This window comes from Piliocolobus tephrosceles, chromosome 19 (genome assembly GCF_002776525.5).
Source record: "Piliocolobus tephrosceles isolate RC106 chromosome 19, ASM277652v3, whole genome shotgun sequence".
Classification (NCBI taxonomy): Eukaryota; Metazoa; Chordata; class Mammalia; order Primates; family Cercopithecidae; genus Piliocolobus; species Piliocolobus tephrosceles.
In genome coordinates this window covers 51,558,724-51,580,217 of record NC_045452.1, presented here as the reverse complement: position 1 = coordinate 51,580,217, position 21,494 = coordinate 51,558,724, and the positions used below count along the sequence as shown (strand labels likewise).

Below are 21,494 nucleotides of genomic sequence, written 5' to 3'. Positions count from 1 at the left end.
AATGTCAGGAGCTGATTGAGAAATGAAATAAGATGCCAAAATGGTGGCCCCTGTGGGGGAGGCCGGATCTAACCGGGTATATTGGGTTAGAACCACAGTCAGTTTAGGGTAGAGGTTAGGATAACCTGGAGATTACCTTCAGGCGGACGTCTCCGTCCTGAACCGGGCTCCCAAGCCACATGGTGGTCCCTCCGCAGCGCGGAAGGAGGAGGAGGAGGAGGCTCCCAGGACCCTGGGGGCCCTGAGGAAGGGGTCTCCTCCCCGTTCCGCACCAACTGATTTGTTTTTCTAAGACCACCAGAGTGGGCACAAAAGAACCAGCGAGTAGGCAAGGCTAAAAGCAAAACTGCAAATTTATTCTTTGGTCATCTAGCTTCAGGGACAGGAGCTGGGGGGGGGGGGCGGAGTTTCTAATACAGTCCCGACAAGAGTGGGGGCTGAAAAAGCCCGCCCCCCCCCCCGGCGCATCTGCTGGGAGCCACTTTTCTAGGAATGGAAGGGCAATAGGCAGGGCATGGGCATGTCGGGGGAGGGGGGGCGCTCCGCAGGTGCCACCAGGTAAATCTTGGTCTCTTCAGATTGACATCACCTGGTGCATGCCTGATTAATCTGCACCTTCCCCGGTGTCAGCTGCATTTTTGCACATACGGGAAAAGCCGGTGATGAAGAACCCGGAAATGTGCCATCTTGCCTCGGTTCGTCCAAACAGACTGCAGTGATGTGTTAGGCCTTCACATTCACTCACTAGTGCTTCATTGACTCACCCAGAGCAACTTCCAGTCGTGCAAGCTCCATTCAAGGTAAGTGCCTTATACAAGTGTACCAGTTTGTTATCTTGTATACGTTATTTTTACCATATCTTTTCTCTGTTTACTTATGTTAGATGCACAAATTTTTAACATTGTGTTACAATTGCCTACGGTATTCAGCACAGAAGCCAGCTGAGATTTGTAGGCAAGGAACAAAGGCATACCATCTAGGCTAAGTGTGTAGTAGGCTATAGACTTGTGTAAGTGCACTCTATGATGTTCACAGAATGACAAAATCACCTAACAACGCATTGCTCATACTGTATTTCTGTGGTTAACTGATGCATGACAGTATATAAAACAAAAACAGAAAAAGTAAAGGAAAAATGGACAATTGCAGGTTTTAATATTGAATTATCACTGACTGATAGATTAGACACAAGACCAGTAAAGATACATAGGATCTAAAAGACACTATCAATGACCTTTTCCTAATTGACAGTTGTAGAACACTGAATAATATGCCCCAGTTACGAAACTTCAGAAAATGCATTATTTTCAGTTGCACATTAAACATTCACCAAGACAGAATATATGCCGGCCCAAAATAAATCTCAAGAAATGTCAAAAATCGAAGTCAGATAAGAATATTTATTCACAACCATAAAATTAAATTTGATACTGTAACATTAAACTAGACAGAATAGTTCAAATGTTTGGAAAAAATAATTAATAGAATAAAAAAAGAAATCACAAGAAAACCATTTAGAATCTCATTATAATGATAACACTTATCAACATTTGTGAAACACAGGTAACACTGTGTTTAAAGGGAAATGTATAGCTGTAAATATTTTAAGAAAATAAGAAAGATTAACATCAGTGATATAATTTTCCATCTTAAGCAACTGGAAAAAGGTAGGCAATTTATATACAGAGTAAATGGAAGGAAATAAATTATAAAGATATGAGAAATTAAATAAGTAGAGAATAGATAAAAATGTTTAGATTAATAAATTGATAATCCCCTAGCAAGACTGATAAAGAAAAAAATGCTTATTTATTATCAGGAATAATAAAAGGTATTACAATATGCAAATATTTATGAAAAACTCTATTCCAACAGACTTAAAGATTTTGATATGGACAATTTTTTTTGGAAAATACAACATAGTAAAACTGACATAAAAAATAGAATGTCTGAATAGCTCTGTACCTATTAACTAAACTGAAATTGTTATTAAAAACCCTTTGTCCAAAGAAAAATGCAAGACAATACATTGATGAAGTATATAAAATATATGAGTATTAAATAATACTAGTACTAAGCAAAACCTAAAACATTATCTGGTTGCTCTTATCATAAAAAGCAGGAGCAAGAAAAAGAAGAGAAGAAGGAAGAGGAAAAGGTGGTGGAGGAGTAGAAGGTGTTAACAATGCAGAAAAAGAAAATTCAATTTTTAAAAACTCAATCCAATTTACATTTTTACTTCCCTAAATTATGATTCGATTTCTATCATTTCATTCAACATTAAACTCAGTTTCCACCGTGACCCTTGCAATTTGTGTTAAATCCTGAACTGACTAATGAAACTAATTTCTTGAGAGCAAACAAATTTACCTTCTTTCTCTTATTTTATTTGAACAAGTTCTTTTCTCTTTCAGGACTTTTATTTCTTATCTGAATGGTTTCTGCTTAGCTACAAATTTCCATGATTATAGTGTTTCCATGAAATTTTAAGTGAAGAGGATACTAGGATAAAGCTCAAAACACATGGTTGGCTTAGAAAGGCTTTGCAATGGATATTAAAAGAATAATTGAGTAGTAATTGCCCCCATGCTCGAATGAAATTTTTGGCTTTTTATCTTTACCAAATTATTGCCTCCCTCTGCCACAATAAGTAAGGAACATTTAATTTAAAAAACAAAATTTAAATAGTAGTACTACAATAAACTCATCAATATTAACTAACTGTTTTAAACATTTACTCAACTGAATAAGATCTTTACTATAGATTGTAATAGCTATGTTTAAGAAAGGTATCTCCTAATATTATTCAAAAGATTAAAATGACTTTTTAGATTTCTGTTACAATATAACTGTCAACTCTATAATTTTCCATCAATAGAAAGTTCATTCTGCAAAATTATTTGTATTTTATTATTTATTTATTAATTATTATTTTTTGAGACTGAGCCTCACTCTCTCGCCCAGGCTGGAATGTGGTGTGCCGTCTTGTCTTACTGCAACTTCTGCCTTCCGAGTTCAAGAAATTCTCATGCCTTAGCTTCCCGAGTAGCTGGGATTACAGGCACCCACCACCATGCACGGTTAATTTTTGTATTTTTAGTAGAGACGGGGTTTCACCATGTTGGCCAGACTGGTCTTGAACTCCTGACCTCAAGTGATTCACCATTCTCAGCCTCCCAAAGTGCTAGGATTACAGGTATGAGCCACTGTGCCCCGCCTGCAAAACTATTTTTAATGTCATTGTAGAAGTGTCACCTTATCCATACTAAGGAATATAGCTATACAGACATGACATGTAACTTCCAAGCATGAGATTTCAAAGAAATTTAGAAAGTCTTCTATCTACCATATGTGCATATTTTTAGATTAAGTGGTTTTTTTTTTCAGTAGTATGTTTGCCAAAGGGGTCCATTATTTTCTCCCTCTTACAACGAAATATTTAGACTCATGGCTCAGTTTTGCAAGTGAAATGCTCAAGGGAACATGGACTAGGAGAGGACAAATGAAATAATTTAATATTTACAGCACATTATTTTTGCAATAGTTATTTTGGAGTCAGATTCAATATTATCCTTTTTTATCTTATTACTTATGTACATTATTTTATTTTATTTTATTTTTGAGAGAGAGAGTCTGGCTGTGTCACCCATGAAGAAGTGCAGTGGCATGATCTCAGCTCTATGTGTGTGATTTATAATAATATATCATGATGAAAAACATGCTTCAAACGTTTATTTTACAAAAGCTAGTTTTATATGCTTCCTTTGAAGTTAACATAATTGCCTTATCTCCAGTTAAGTCAATATCCTCAGATTTAATAAAAAGTTGTCAGAACATGTCCTTAAGATTTTAGTAATTACAAAAAGTGGTATGCATGTAACAATAGTATAAATTTTCCTTTGGCACAATTTCTATTTTTTAATATGCTATAATAAATAACATATTTGTGTTATTTTCCATAAAACCAGGATAAAACACAATCAAATTATGACTATGAACTGAGAATCAATGAACTTCAGGAGATATTAATAGCCACATGTGCTGATTTTAGTTAATTCTATGGACTGTTACCATATACAATAAGATGTACTACATTTCTGAAAGACTATGCTATAGCTACAATTTGAATTCTTCCAATGAAAGGTGTTACATTAAATCATGAAGAATTCTTTACACTGTTATTTTGAAAGCTCTAATTTTAGAAGAATCCTTTTATAAAGAACAAATTTCTACCTTCCTTTTCATTTTAACTGATTGCTAGCAGTACTATTGTCGGCAGTTATGCAGCCCTTTAGCATTCTAAGTGACAGCTAGTCCACATTAAAAACCATCATCTCTCTCCATAACTGCCTTGAGTTCACCAACACTTTCACACACGTATTACAGCCACCTGTTCATGAAACACAACATTTATTTTTTTTCCTTCAGTATATAGTGTGTTCGTAGTTCTTTTAGCTATCTGAATATACTGTTTCCCTTGCCCTGATGATATGCCATCATGATTATCTCATAAAAGACTTTTTCTGTGCCAATTGTATCATGGTCCTATAATCAATTAACAGAATGCCAAGAAAAGTAACTTCATTTCTTTGTGTTTCTAAATAGTCTCCTGATATAAAACAAGAAATTAAATGACCAAATTATATTTCTTTTTCTGCTAAAATACATAAAGCAAATCAGGGAGACAATGACTTGACTGAACTGTCTCAAACTTTGTGTTCTTTTTATGTACACAGATACAAAAAAATAAATACATTGTACATTTAGGAAATTTGACAAATTATAGACTAGATAAAGAAAAGGTGGCACATATATACCATGGAATACTATGCAGCCATAAAAAAGGATGAGTTCATGTTCCTTGCAGGGACATGGATGAAGTTGGAAACTATCATTCTCAGCAAACTATCACAAGAATGGAAAACCAAACAGCACATGTTCTCACTCATAAGTGAGAGTCGAACAATGAGAACACATGGACACAGGGAGGGGAGCATCACACACCAGGGCCTTTTGAGGGATAGGGGGCTAGGGGAGGGATAGCATTAGAGAAATACTTAATGTAGATGATGGGTTGATGGGTGCAGCAAACCACCATGGCATGTGTATACCTATATAACGAACCTGCATGTTCTGTACGTGTATTCCAGAACTTAAAGTATAATAAATAAATTACAAAATCAAATTTAAAATTTTCATTATAGAACTTGTTCCAAACATTCAATGATGTGCTTTACTGGAAGATAAAATATGGGTAACTCAAACAGGCAAATTTTCTTTACTAAAATGGTAGTGTGGACAAGTCACCATAATCCATTTTAAGTTGATCTTTATGGTCAATTTGCTCAGAACAATTAGATATGCACAAATACGTCAATGGAAAAATTGATTAAAAGTTTAAAGAGATAAAAATAAATAAATGCAATAAATTATTTGATCAACTTGAAGTCAGTTTGAATAACAATAAGCATTAAATTTGCATATAATTATGAAAAATATTAGGTAATTCATTTTTTGTTACTGATGATTTACTGTAGTGTGTTCTGTAATGAATAACTTCCTTCTGAACAGTAATTTGGCAGACTTAAATACCTCTGAAATATTCATAGACTTAGAAACAGTAATTTGCCTTTTACTTTGAAAGCTCTAATTTTAGAAGGATCCTTTTACATCAAAATATAATCAATAATTTATTTATTATATTTTAAGTTCTGGAATTTATTATACTTTAAGTTCTGTGAGTTTATTCTATGGGCTGATGAAATGTACCCTCAAATACTTCTTTCTAGGTGTCTTCATTATGTTATTATTTGTAAAGGCAGAAAATACTGTGCATCTCCTAAATGGTCAAAATAAGGGATAATTAAAATGTTATTAATTTATTTCATGCAGTGGATTGTACATATTCATTATACTCTACTTTCCTGAGTAATATTTCATACATTTAATAATCTCATAATTCATTTTTGGTGGGAAAATTATGGGACACAGTAGAGCTTATATAATATTATAAAGAGTTTTAATTTTTTATATTGCCAAAACCAGGAGAAGATACACCAAAATACTAATTTCAATGTAAGTATTATTTTTAATTTCAATATATTTGCCCTAAGAGAGGGCAAAAATTCCCAGGGATATTACAAAGAGAAAGGTACAGCTAGAAGAAGTAACATGTTAGGGATTTTATTGTATTTCCCCAAATTTATGTTTTGTAGTCCTAACCCTCAGTACTTCAGAAAGTGACTGTCTTTGGAGATAGGGTCTTCAAAGAGGTAAAGTTATAATAACAATGAGGTCATTAAGGTGGGCCCTACTCCGTATGACTAAAGTTTTTATGAGGGGAGAAAATTAGGACAGAGACACATATTAGAGAGGAGAGACTGTGAAAACACAGAGAGAAGGCCATTTACAAGCCAAGGGGAGAGACTTCAGAAGGGAATAACCCTTCTAACACCTTGAGCTCAGACCTGTAGCCACCAGAACTTGAAAAAATAAACTTCTGTTGTTTATGTCCCTCAATCTTTGGTACTTTGCTATGGCAACCTTGGCAGAGTCACATAGAACATAGTCACTAAGTAAGAAGATAAGAATGACTGGAATTTGCTAATAATGCAAACTATAAAGTCTATAGTTAAACTATACTAATGAAAGCAGAACTATCATTCACAAAACTGGGAGGACTTCACCGTTACCAATTTTTCAAGACTTTTTTCTTTTTGCTTTCTCAGTCTTGTGACTGCTTCTTTTCCATTTGGCCTGATTGTCCTTTTGCAATGTCTCTCCTTCTCCAAAAGTTCAAGGTTTGAATATGCAACAGCTGATTCTGGACACCAAGGGTTTTTAACATCTTGATGATTAAAAAACCAGAGTGCCTTACCACTCTGAGCTTATAAACTTGGCTTGAGATTTTTGAGGTTGAGGCTTGAATTTACCTCCAGAGCAGGCAAGTTTATAGTGTTCAGATAATCACTTTAAAGGACTTTCAATTACGAAATGTTCAAGCGAAGTTCCCAATCTGGGATGTTGGCTCTCCAGACAGCCTGACTCCGATGAACTAAACTATGCTACCAAATGATATAAGAGACTCTTCATTCATTATGTCTGTATATCAAGATCCCACTTAGAAATGTTTCTTTTGTAAATATGGGTTTAGACTGCACTTTTTCTGATTATATTTATTGCTTCTTGGCAAATACATTTTGTTTGTGGTCTGGTTCAAGCATTTGATCAAAGGATATTAAGAGCAAAGATGCTGTGTTATATGTGGATTCATGCTGTCTGAGAGACCATAAAGAAGAACCAACTGGGATTTCTGAATTCTGTTCCACAATCTACAATTTAAGACTCATGCCTGCTGTTATTTTTATATGGAATAACTCACACATGGACAAATGTAGTGACATAGAATTCATATGTTCAGACACATTATGCTCATGAAGCCTAAGGCAGATCCAGCCTCTGTATGCAGAGAACATGGTTTTCCATAAAGTGTGTTGGAATTCTCAAGTCCAGTTGGCTAAGAAAGCATACTGTCCTGGGGAGGAAATAAACACTAGGGAGGAACTTAGACTTGACAAGGGAGGTGTACAATTTTCTCTTCCCCCTGGGGAGTTCAGGTACTGAGTTTCAGGTGAGAGATACTCAAAAATATGCCCTGGGGAACAATCAGATGGCTTTGTAATAAAGAGAGCCCAAACTGGGTCATAGACGGGCTTGTGTAGTACAGGGCGGACATAATTTGCCCTTGTTCCAAGTTGTCTATGTGGTAGTTCTGTTTTCATAGGTTCATATTTACTGAATTACACTCCTGATTCTAGAAACGGGATTGTGCTGTCAAATAGTATTATATGCACCTAATTGCCAAGGTCCATCCATGAACAGATTTTCCTGAATAATTGAACAGAGACCACTGACCATAAGAGACAATATGAGTTGTAGAACAAATGTAATGAAATCAGATTCTAGTTTGGTTTTGAAGAATAAATATATTTTTAACCTTGAACCAAGAATCTTGTACTATCTATGCTTCCATTCCTAAATAAGTGTCTTGAATAAGGTGATTTTTATAGTCAGCTATCAGCAGCTAAATTTTCTGACTTAGTACATCTGAAAATTTCTGACTTAGTACAACTGAAATATCTGAGTCATCATTTTTGAACCTCAGCTATTGTACTGAGTTGCAAATGTTAAGAGAGGATCATATAGTTTTAATTCTGGGTCAAATTAAAGTATTGAACCTAAGTATCTGAGGTTCAATGTAAGATTAAGAGTTTTCAGTACCTGTGGACCTTAGAGGGTACACTTCATGCCTAAAAACCACATACACAAAGGTCAGGGAGCACAGGCAAAAGGAGAGAGAGTGGGGGGCAACTAGCAATCTAGATTGGGGAATGGGCTGTATAGGTCGCCTTAAGTTTGAATGCATGGTCTGAATGGTCCATTAAAAGGAAGTGGTGGGAAATCAGGAAGCCCAGTCCACCAGCAGGAGAGATGCCTCTAAGTTCCTATCTCTGGCAACCTGCTCAAGAGATTTGAGTGTAGTGTAGAACTGAAAACTTTGCCAAGGTTGACTGAGTCCTGTCTCTGTTACAAGAAAGCTAAATAAACTTGCATTTAAAACAGATGCTGAGGCAACATAATATTATGAGTTTTCACTACAACTAGGTATAACTTAGGTACTAAAGTGACTGAAGGTATTGGTGCAAGTTCTAAAACTGAGCACTATTTCTTTGTGGTCACTATTGAAGTCATGCTGGACTTAACACCGGGAACTTGAAAAAATGGAATTCTAAACCCTCGTTTTAAAAGTAGGGGAATCTGGTCAATGGCATGTTTTTCTTGACACCCATGATTCTAAAGGACCCTGTTACCTCCTGGAGATTCCTAATCAGCAGTAATGTTAAAAAGTTTCAAAGAGATTGTGCATCATATCTGCCTTCCAATTTTGAGTGAAATCCTCTGATTGATTAGGTAACTAATTCACTCCTAGTGCTCAAGCTTCAAAGAAGCCTCAGAAACAGTTTTACTTTTCTAGCTTCTCCAAATGAAAGATGCAGTGCAGGTTGAGGGCCAATCCAAGTATCAACAACAAACCAAATAAATCAAAACATTCATATCAGCATTGTTTTAATCAAAGAAAACACTTCAGAAAAAAAAGACACAAAACAACATTCTTCAAATCAAAATATTTGATTTAATGGAAATATTAGTGACAAGAAACATTCAAAGAATGTGAAGTTCACTCAACTGAAATAGTTTACAATGTCTTTTGGCTTTTCTACTAGCTTTAGAAAGACTGAATTTTTTTTTTTTTTTTTTTTTTTTTTTTTTTTTTTGAGGCGGAGTCTTGCTCTGTCGCCCGGACTGGAGTGCAGTGGCCGGATCTCAGCTCACTGCAAGGTTCGCCTCCCAGGTTTACGCCATTCTCCTGCCTCAGCCTCCCGAGTAGCTGAGACTACAGGCGCCTGCCACCTCGCCCAGCTAGTTTTTGTATTTTTAGTAGAGACGGGGTTTCACCGTGTTAGCCAGGATGGTCTCGATCTCCTGACCTCGTGATCCGCCCATCTCGGCCTCCCAAAGTGCTGGGATTACAGGCTTTAGCCACCGCGCCTGGTCTGAAAGACTGAATTTTTTATAAAAAATAACTATAGGAACAAATCTCAGTTTCTTATTAAGTTACCTGTCATATTGATCCAAAATCTGTAAAGATTATTGAGTTGTCTTTTTTAAAATAAACTAAAAAAATGTATTCCATGGAAATTTTTTCCCTTTAAACTTTATCACAATTGTCTATGTTTTGTCATTTATTTATTTATTACTTGAAAATATTAAAACACTTATATGATGTATTAGTCTGTTCTCATGCTGCTAATAAAAACATACCCAAGACTGGGTAATGTATAAAAGAAAGAGGTTTAAAAGAATCACAGTTCCATATGGCTGGGGAGGCCTCACAAAAATGGTGGAAAGTGAAGGAAGAGCAAAGGCATGTCTTATGTGGCAGACAAGAGGGTATATGCAGGGGAACTCCCCTTTACAAAAACACTGAATCTCGTGAGACGTATTCGCTATCAGGAGAGCAGCATGGGAAAAACCTGCCCCCATGATTCTATTACGTCTCACTGGGTCCCTCCCATGACACATGGGGATTATTACATTCAAGGTGAGAATTGGGTGGGGACACAGAGCTGAACCATGTTGTATGAATTAAAGGAAATTTTTCTGGTTTTCCAACGTAGTCAGCCCTCCATATATGTAAAGATTTGTTCCAGGACCACTGAAGATTCCCAGATTTGTGGATGCTCAAGTCCCTTAATTGGCCTTTGTTATCTGCAGTTTCTGCCTCCAAGGATTCAACCAACTGCAGATGAAAAATGCAGTAATTCATGACATATTTTCAATCACTGAAACTCTAGAAAATGAAATTTTTTTAATTGAAACTGAGAATGGAGAAGACCAACTTAATTTATTTGCCTTATGAAACATTAGTATATTGTTAGTAATTTAAATTAGTTTCCAGCAAATCTTTCAGGTCAGTAACAGTTTTGTTGCTGAATACTCTTATGTGCTACATTTTAATAGCCTTTTGTGCTATTATTATACATTTTGTGTTAGTCCATTTTGGGTTGCTTTAAAGGAATATCTGAGACTGAATACTTTATAATAAAAGAGATTTATTTTGGCTCAGGATTCTGCAGGCTATACATGCATGGTGCCAGCATCTGTACCTATTCTGGTGAAACCTCAGACAGCTTTTACTCATGGCAGAAGGTGAAGGGGGAACCAATGTGTCACACTGAGAGACAGCAAGAGAAAAGGAGACGCCAGTCTCTCTTTAACAACCAGCTCTTGTGTGAGCTAACAGAGTGAGAACTCACTCATTGCCAAAAGGATGGCACCAAGCCCTTCATGAGTGACCTGTCCCAATAACCCAAACACCTCCCACTGGGTCCCACTTTCAACACTCGGGTTCACATTTCAACATATTTGGTGGAGACAAACATCCAAACTATATCACTTTGGAAGACCCTTCATAAAATCTTATATATACTTATGTAAATATAATCATATATTAAATTATATGCTCTAAAATTTTGACAGAATGTTTTATTTTCTTCTGAAATTACTATTTGAACTATGAGTGAGTTGCATTTAATTTGTTTGGCATTTACTTCCCCCAAATTATCATATAATCTTGAGAATTCATGTAGAATCAAATGCAATCTCACTTTTGAATACTATAAATCCATTTTCACTTTTAGCTTCATAATTAACCAATTTCTTATGCTATAAATATAGATATTTTATTAAAATCATATTCATTTCAATTTTGTGATGCTGTGTAATCAATTGGGGCTTGTTTTGTTTTGTTTTTGATCATCTCACATATTTCTGTAGGCTCCTAAAAAGCATTATGGAGCTGTTCACTAAGGTTATGGTGCCAACCAAAATAGCCTGGTTTTAGAAGTGGTTTGAAATGCCTAGCCCCTGAGAATGCTTCCCAGCACACATGGCTGCTCGTGTCTTCGTTTTTCTCTTCATTTTGTCTTTTTCCCACCCAGAGAACAGATAAATTAGTTATTCCTGTATTATAGTTTAAATGTATAATCATCTTATATAACCATCTCTCCCCAAAAGATAGTGTATTACATACTGTGTTAATATTCCAGGGCTGCTGTAACAAAATATCACAAACGATGTGGCCAAAACAATAGAAACGTATTATCTCACATTTCTGTAGGCTAAAAGTCTGAAATCAAAATGTCTGAAGAGCTGGTTCCTTCTGAGGGCTGTGAGAATCTTTTCCATGCTGCTCCCAAGCTTAGCTTCCAGTAGGTTGCTGGCAATCTTTAGCATTTTGGTTTTTGCTGTATCACCCAGATCTGCCTTCACCTTCACATGGTGTTCTCCCTGTATTTATGTGCCTGTGTCCAAGTCTCCCTTTTTTAGGACATCAGTTATGTTGGAATAGAGACCCACCCTACTACAGCATGATTTTATCTTAACTAATTGCATCTGCAATGACTATTTTCAAATAAGGTCACATTCTGAAGTAATGGGAGTTAGGACTTCAACATACAAACTTTAAGGAGGATACGATTCAACCCCCAGCACATATATTGGATTCTGATTTTTTAAAATTAATGGCCTCTGTACAATGAATATTTATTTCAATCTAGTAACTCAGGAAAAAGGCCTCTTTCAATGTCACTGTTAGCAATAGGTAGCACAACATAACTAGCATACTCTGTTTTGCATCCTATGCTAAGAGTTTTCTCCTCAAGCCAATATCTTGTGTCTGGTGGATTTGGCAGACAGAAGGGATAAAATATGTCATCCTCTTTTGTACCAAAGCATATTCATATTTTTGCTTGTTTTATTCTATATTTTTCATACTCTTTGACGTTAGAACATTCTTTCTGTTTGTTTTCTTCTCTCGTTCTTTCTCTGAAGGTTTTCCACAACTAAGAATGTTGTACATTAACATGGGAAAGTCCAAATTAAAGGAAGCTAGTGGTTTGGCAGTTTAAAATAGTTTAGAAATAGTTTTGCTAAAATATATTTCCACCGTCATGTTTTAACTTGTTTTAATAGGCTGAATATATCCTTTTATTAGTTGTAGAGCAGCCTGTGAATATTTACCTGTCGGTTAGGTGCATCTATTACGGGGAACACAGAGGAGAGATTCTTTAACTTTAGGGCGCTATTCATTTGCTGAGAGTGGGTTGGTTAAAACCCAAGTTTGGCTCACCTTAGTGGAAAGTCACTCAGCGGTAAGAGGGAGAGAAGAGTGTTCCTATTTCCTTGTCTGTGTAATGAGTATTTAGTTTCCGTGGTCATTGTCAGTTCACGTCAATAACAATTGTGTTGCACTAGAGTTCTACTTTGTGTCCCACCTTCTGGCAGCTGTCCTTTCATTTTGCTTTCTTAAATGGCACATTGAAGACATGCTGATTGTGTTTTTGGGTGGGCCTAGGTTAAAATGTGAACTTGCTAACTCTATCACTTGTGTTGCTTAAAAGTTTTGCAGTTTCAATTTCCTCAAGTACCAGGTGGAGATACTAGGATTTATCTTACCATTTTATAGTAGGTAGGATTAAAACTAAGTAAGATGGCATATGGAAATTATAAAGTGCAATGCCTAATTTCCACTCATTTGGGAAAAATAATTCTTCTTGAGATATTTGAATAATTTCTTTCTCATTAAAATTTGACAATTTTGCCATATTTACCATGTATTAGTATTTTTTAAATTTTTGTGAGTACGTATAAGGTCTACATATTTATGGAGTTCATGAGATATTTTGGTCGGGCATGAAATGCATAGTAATCATATCATGGAATATTGGATATTCATCCCCTCAGGCATTTATCCTTTGTGTTACAAACAATTCAGTTATACTCTTTTAGTCATTTTTAAATCTACATTTAAATGATTATTGACTATAGTCCCCTATTGTACTATGAAATACCAGGTCTTACTCATTCTTTCTAACTAATATTTGTACCCATTAACCATTCCATCTCCCCAAACTTCTGCATTACCTTAACTAACTCCTGGTAAACATTTTTCTATAATCCATCTCCATGAATTCAATTGTTTTGATACTTAGCATGCACAAATAACTGATAACATGAGATGTTTGTCTTTCTGTGTCTGTCTTATTTCACTTAACACAATGATCTCGAGTTCCATCCCTGTTGCAACAAATGACAGAATCTCATTCCTTTGTATAGAACAATGGTACTCCATTGTGTCTATGTACCACATTTTCTTTATCCATTCATCTGTTGATGGACACTTAGGTTGCTTCCAAATCTTGGCTATCGTGAACAGTACCTCAACAAACATGGGAGTGCAGGTATCTCTTCGATACAATCATTTTCTTTCTTGTGGGTACATCCCCAGCAGCGGGACTGCTGGATCATATGTTAGCTCTACTTTTAGGTTTGTTGAGGAATCTCCAAACTCTTCTCCATAGTGGTTGTTATATTTCCACCAGCAGGGTATAAGGGTTTCCTTTCCCTCATATCCTCACCTGCATTTGTTATTGCCTGACTTACATATAAGAGCCGTTTTAACTATGATGAGCTGATATCCCATTGTAGTTTTGATCTGCATTTCTCTGATGATCAATGATGCTGAACATTTTTTATATGCCTGTTTTCCATTTGTAGGTCTTTTGAGAAATGTCTATTCAAACATTTTTCCCATTGTTTAATCAAATTATTAGCTTTATATTTCTATAGAGTAGTTTGAGCTCCTTATATATTCTGGTTATCAATCACTTGCCAAGTGGGTAATTTGCAAATGTTTTCTCCAGTTCTGTGAATTTTCTCTTCACTTTGTTGATAGTTTCCTTTGCGGTGCAGAAACTTTTTAACTTGAAGTGATCCCATTTGTCCATTTTGGCTCTGATTGCCTGTGCTTGTAGGGTATTGCTCAAGAAATTTTGGCCCAGGACAGTGTGTTGGAGAGTTTCCCCATTTTTTGGTAGTAGTTTCATAGTTTGAGGTCTTGGATTTAAATCTTTAATGCACTTATATTTGATGTTTGAATAAGGCAAGAGATAAAAATCAAGTTTCATTCTTCTGCATAAGCATATTCAGTTTTCTCTGCACCATTTGTTGAAGAGGCTGTCTTTTTCCCAATATATGTTCTTGGCTCCTTTGTCACAGATGAGTTTACTATAGGTGTGTGGATTTGATTCTCAGTTCCCTGTTGTGTTCCAATTGGTCTATGCATCTGTTTTATGCCAGTACCATGCTGCTTTCGTTACGACAGCTCTGTAGCAGAATTTGAAGTCAGGTAATGTGCTTCCTCCAGTTTTGTTCTTTTCACTCGGGATAACTTTGACTATTCTGGGTCTCTCATGATTCCATATACATTTCAGAATTTTTAAAACAATTTATGCAGAATATCATTGGTGTTTTGAGGGGGTTGCATTGAATGTATAGATTGCTATAGGTAGGATGCATATTTTAACAATATGGATTCTTCCCACCCATGAATATGAAATCTCTCTCCACTTTTTGTGTGTCCTCTTCAATTTCTTTCCTCACTATTTCATTGCTTTCACTGTAGAGATCTTTCACTTGTTTAGTTAAGCTAATTCCTAGGTATTTAAATTTGTTTCGGCTATTTTAAATGAGATTACTTTTACATTTCTTTTTCCGATTGTTCACTGTTGTCATATAGAAATGCTACTGATTTTCGTATGTTGATTTTTTCATCCTGCAACTTTACTAAGTTTATCAGTTGTAGTCGTTCCAGATCCTAGATGAAAGAATTTCAGTTATTCCCCATTCAGCATGATGATTCTTGTGTTTGTTTTAGATTTCCAATCCAAGTTCCGTTCATAGTGTGGAATTCTTTCTTCTATTATGCTATTGATTATCATTTTTGATGTGCATTCTGTTTCCATCTTTTAAATTGCTTATTGTTTGCAGATTATTTCTTTGTGATATATTTTTCTATATAGCAAATGGTCTCCTTTGTTTCTATTATTTTCTTCGGCTCTGTGATAGGATGTGTCTAGTCTTTCTTCTATTCAATTTGTGTTTTTCGCAATGTTATTTGCACTATGTATTGCTTCTGAACGTGATTTTATTGGGCATGCTCGGTTGACTTCCTGGCATCTATTCCACTACTCCCCATTATGTAGTAGCCGTAAGGTTTATGTATTTGATTGATTCTTCTCTTAGTTCTAGGCGTGGAACCCAAGAGATCTCTAAGACAATTCATACATTTTACCCATCTTAGAATAGCTGGTTTAGGAACCAATCTTAGCTGCTTCAATCAGATTCATGGTAAGTACTGAAATTGAAAACTCTTTCCTCTTCTAGGCACTGTTAAATATTTTTTAATGTAAACTGTGCAACTACTTCAGCTATTTTACTTTGAGAAAACTTAAGCTGAGAACAAATTCTACTTGACAAGGTGAGAAATACTGAGAGAGAAAATGGGAAACTAAACAGAAACCCTGATCAAGTCTTCCTTTGAGTATAACTTAACTGAAATTTCCAGTCAGATAAAGTGTTTTCTTCATAAGGTCAATTACTTTCAATTAGATTTTATTAATTTAAAACTTGCAACATTTTAACCCATTCACTTTTCTGTACTGTCACTACCATTTATTTCCACTGATTTCTTGTCTTTACTTGTTATAATTATAATATATTCTTTTATCTAAGTAAAAATAGATGATGATCATTTCCTAAATCTAAACATTTCCTATGAAAAATATTTGGGACACAATTACATATTTCCTTTCACTCTTTTATAGTACTTCCATAATTTTGTAATATTTCAACCACTTTCTTTGTATTCATATTTACAAAAGGTTAATTTAGAGGTTTTTATTATGCTTGCTCATGGTAAGTGGCCTCTACTCGGACTGCTGCACTCAACGCTTTGCAAGAGGGAGCACGTGAGCAAGTAAGTGTGGGATCCAGCCAGCTATTCCAGGCACTGACACAAGAGCATGCTCTGTGCAGGGCCTGTGGCCAGACCAGGAGTGTCACCCTGAGGGGAACATGGTGGCTCCCAGGTGAGGATGCCCATGACCCTGAAGCCCTAGAGGGGTGTTACAGTGGTCTCTATTAGTTCCACTGTTCGCGGATAGTGGTGTGTTAGCAGCTCAGTTGACCCCTTGCCTCGTCGCATGGGGTGACTGCCCTCTGCTGGCAAAAGCTAAGGGCTGGTGTGACAGTATTTCTCAGTACCTGTGCCATGTGAGTTCTGAGCTCTTGTCTGGCATCAAGAAGAACTGAGGTCACAGGGACGGTTGAAGGATGGTGAAGGTGGAGAATTTTATTGAAAAATTAAAATGGCTCTCAGCAGAGAGGGGACCTGGAGAGGAGACTGGAAGGGCAGGTCATCTTCCCCGAAGTTAAGCTATCTCTTCCCTGGAGTCGAGTTGTCTCCCCATCTACCAACTGAATCTGGGGTCTTTATAGGCAAAAGCTGAGGAGTGCATACTGATTGGTTTGTGAGTACGCAAAAAAGGTTAAAGTGAAGACACCACTCAAAGGTGGGCATAACAGTGTAGAAAACCAATTAGGAAAGGGTAGGTATATGTAAAATAGGTAAAGGGTGGGAATCAATCAGAGAAAAGCACACTGAACGGGAGGACAATTTCTAAATCTGGTCTGAGGATTAAACTTGTAGCTTGGCTTTCAGGCTTTAAACCATCTTTGGCTTGGAGGTGGGCTGTTACTGTGTACTCTCCTCTATCTTCCTAGGCATTTGGCTGCCTCCTGTCACTGTTAATGGGTTACGATTATGCCATTTTCCACTTGATTCTTGGACTACTTTTGAAATCGTATATTTTCATATATTTGGGGTTTGTTGCCTTTTATTTGTTTTGTAGGATAAAAATATTTTAAGACTTTTCTATTCATTATTTGTATCTCTTTATTTATCTATTTATTTATTTGAGACGGTCTTGCTCTGTCACCCAGGCTGGAGTGCAGTGGTGTGGTCTCGGCTCACTGCAAGCTCTGCCTCCTGGGTTCACAGCATTCTCCTGCCTCAGCCTCCTGAGTAGCTGGGACTACAGGCACCCGCCATACAATTTTTTTTTTTTTTTTTTTTTGAGTCGAAGTCTCGCTTTGTTGCCTAGGCTGGAGTGCAGTGGCGCGATCCCAGCTCACTGCAAGCTCTGCCTCCTCGGTTCATGCCATTCTCCTGCCTCAGCCTCCAAGTAGTTGGGACTACGGGCACCCGCCACCACACCCAGCTAGTTTTTTGTATTTTTAATAGAGACGGGGTTTCACCGTGTTAGCCAGGATGGTCTCGATCTCCTGACCTCATGATCCACCTGCCTTGGCCTCCCAAAGTGCTGGGATTACAGGTGTGAGCCACCACACCTGGCCTGTATCTCTTAATTATAGAAAGTCTCTGTTGATACTGATTCTTTGTCTTTCGTGTGTTGTAAATTTTTTCTGTTGCTTAGGTTTTCAATTGAAATTGTATTAGTTAACTATTTTTTGCATATTGTAATGTTTTTCTTAAATTTGTGACTTTATAACATATTTTACTTTGTCAACTAGAGTTTATAGCTAGTGTTTATTTGTTATAACTGGGTACTTCTTTTTGTATTAAATAAGGTTTTTATTCTAAAGCCACTTCAAATACAAAGGAATAAAACTATTCTCATTGAAATAATTTATAAATATTATATTCACTGAGAAGTCAAATTCAATAATGATTGTGGATTCAATGCCTCATGTGATGTTTTACTTGTGTTCTCTACACAAAGCTCAGTTTTTTTATACATATAAATATATGCTATTCAAGTGCTATAAAAGTCACTTGCTTTTATGTGCTCTAGAGTCATTAAAGTTTTTAACAGTATTTAAAATCCTTTACATTCTTCACTTTAGATGATTATAAAATTTAAACTTTTAGAAGTAAGGTTTGGTTAAGCAACCCAAAAATTTCAGTGGCTTCACAAGGCAAATGGTTATTTTTTGTTGGAGCAATAGTCAAACACAGATCCGATTATTGGGATTAGACAGCTTTCCTGGGCATCTTTTCTCCCAGTGGCAATTTAGGGTTTGAGCTTCTTTGATCCTTTGGCTGACTTTTCTTTGTCTGTGTAGTCCTTTTATTCAGATGAAAGATGGAAAAACACAATGCTATATACTTTGGAATATTGTATGGGCTTATAATCAGCATACTTAATTTCAAGCCATTCCTTGGCCACTGAATGGTCACTACTAAATCACACAACCCACCCAACCGGAGAATTAAATTAAATATCTGGAGCGATTTAATGAACATGCATTTGTGGCCACAGTGAAGATACAAATAAGTAGGTGATGAATTTTTACTAAAATTTGATGATTTTCTACAGAAATAAATTTGAATCTATTCAGTATATAACTTTAGGTTAGTGTCAATGCATTTAATTTTTTGTCTGCAAAATCTGCTCAAGCACATCCTTGTTCAAAGAGCCACTTGCTACTTAGTGACCTTAACTGAAACATTAATTGTTTTGTGTGCCCAAATTTAATAAAACCCAGCTATCAGGAATGATGTCATGGAAAACATTGTTATTTAAATGCGAAGAGTTTGTTCCAGAGCCTGCTGTTCACTGAACAATAAGCCAATCACCGAGACAGTGAGTACTGCCAGGGAAGAAGCCTTTACTTGGGTGCTGCAACCTGGGAGATGGGAGATCAGTCTCCAATCCATCTCCCTGGTCAACTAAAATTAGGGATTTATGTAACAGGGAAGAAATGTAACCATGTATGGGAAAACGGAAATTAGGAGGGGGTAATGAAGCAGAGTTCATCAATAGGAAGCAGATGGTTGGCTAGTTAATAATGGCAGGTGAGGGATCCAGCATCTCATTGTCCAGATGTGTTGATCTGGTAAGTTTCAATTCCTTGATGCTATCTGGGAGGTTTGGTGGCTGGTTTCCTGAGAAAGAAACTCACATAAGACAAATGTAACTTTCTCAGGTTTCAAGATGGAACAGTAAATGTCTATGTTTATTCAAAAGAAACCGTAAACATCAGTTCTATGGGACATTTGGATAGGTTTCAACATGACTTATGGAAATTAGTATTAGAGACATTTTGAATATTAGTTGCAATAAAATAGTAGTTAATATTTAAGAGGCTGTGCTAAATTCTTTACATTCAATCAAATTGCTTAAGATGAAAAATAATGTATCTGTACATTTATATTCATATACATAATTATATCTCTATACATCTATCTACCTATGAAGATAAATGAATAAAGTGATCATATCCTTTTATTTTAGTCTCTGATCATCCTAACAATCTACCCATTAAACTGAATCTGATTCCCAACCTCTGCAGACTTCTTTATCCTCAGCTGAACCACTGGACTCTCATTTATAGGCTTAGTTCTCTTTCATCCTTATGACAAATGCTCTGGTCATTCAGGAGTAAGATAAGGAATTCAAATTTACCCCTTGATATTTATAATAATGTTGCCTTCACTTTGTGCTATATTCTAATTCTGCACTAATGCCTGTTCCTTGAAATATGGGCTGGACTGGACTTCACACCTCACTTCAGCTGACTGGTATTCTGTTTTACACTTTGAGTCTCAGTCCTGGTTTATAACCTCCCTGCTTTTTATTTTATTCTAAACACGAGGTGACATCTTACTATTTCTGGGTTCCTCTTAGTACTATTTCCCTAATCCTATACTTCCATCTGATGGCTAGGACCGTGATACCCTATGCTAATCATCTCTGCTATGACCTGCCTATGTCAAAACCCAGCTTAAAGTTGTCATGGTTCATCAGACTAGCCTTTCCCTAAATTGGACCTTACTTATGACTACTAAAGTCAGCTACCCTGAGAGCTACTTGTGGTCTTAAATCTCTAACTAATAAACTACATCAGGCTCTTGTCCTTCAGGCCTTTCCCTAATCCCAGGTCCTATCTAATTCTAAACATTTTTACCCACCATTTTACTCAGTTCTCCTCTTCTTGCTAGGACCATATGCGGGATTGTGCCCGGTCTCAGGTAACAATATTGTATGTGTGTGTGTGTGTGTGTGCATATTAATGTGTGTATATCTATGAGCATATGTGTATGTGTTTATTTGATAATAAACCATTATGCAAGAGACATTAATTTTGTTGCTTTTGCTCACTTATCTTCATATATTTATTTTAATTGCATGCTCACTTGAAACAGCTTAACTTTCTTTGGTTAATTTTTAAATTAAATTATATTTTATTGGTTGCAATCACTGTTATCTTCCCTTGTTTGTTTATGTTATTAATGTCAGGCCTTCAAAGAACTATGGGAATACTAATTATAGTTTGAGTGTGCAGATTGGGCCATTCATGCGATTATTTATTTCCTCAAACATTAATTTACTACTGTGTAGAAAGGTGCCAAAGTATTCTGAACCCACACTAAACGGTTGCGTAGCATCTTGTGGTCTTCACTTTGGAAAGAATGGCAGGATCAAAGAGACCAAAATATCTGATTTGTTCCATATGTTATAGCTCATCCCTAATGACAGAGTGGAGACTTGTCAATATTGCTTCTGTTGCCCATGGTGAGTGACATGATCAAATATTTCAGGCTCAGTATAGTCCTGCTTGAGACTCTGGGAATGCTAGAAGAATAAACATTACACTTCCGAAAGTTTCACAGATGTTTGTCAAAGATTTTGTGCTAAAACTTAGGATATACATACTTGTTTTTGGTCCACTCAGTATAATTATTATTTATAATTTATATTTTCATATCACCTGTTTGTTAAAGCTCTAAGCCTGTGTCTCTAATCTTTGTCAAATAAAACTGAACTCCTATTTTTCCCACTTTCACCCAACAAAATAAATCTACATGACCTCTTTCTCTATTTGTCTTTAACCTAGATCCTACTACACTGTTCTCTTCATCTCTATTGTTTATTTCTTTATTATTATTATTATTATTATTATTAGTAGTAGTAGTAGTAGTAGTAGTAGTAGTAGTAGTAGTAGTAGTA

At 36.1% G+C, this 21,494-nt stretch overlaps 1 long non-coding RNA gene across 1 annotated transcript in view; it reads left to right on the top strand.

Moving 5' to 3' along the window:
* The window catches only part of LOC111524469, a 40,350-nt gene that overhangs the window by 8,731 nt on the left and 10,125 nt on the right, over positions 1-21,494 (top strand). Inside the window, exons 2-3 of the long non-coding RNA XR_002725798.1 lie at positions 15,706-15,810; positions 18,607-18,818. This is a non-coding gene — a long non-coding RNA (uncharacterized LOC111524469). The remainder of the gene's footprint in view (positions 1-15,705; positions 15,811-18,606; positions 18,819-21,494) is intronic.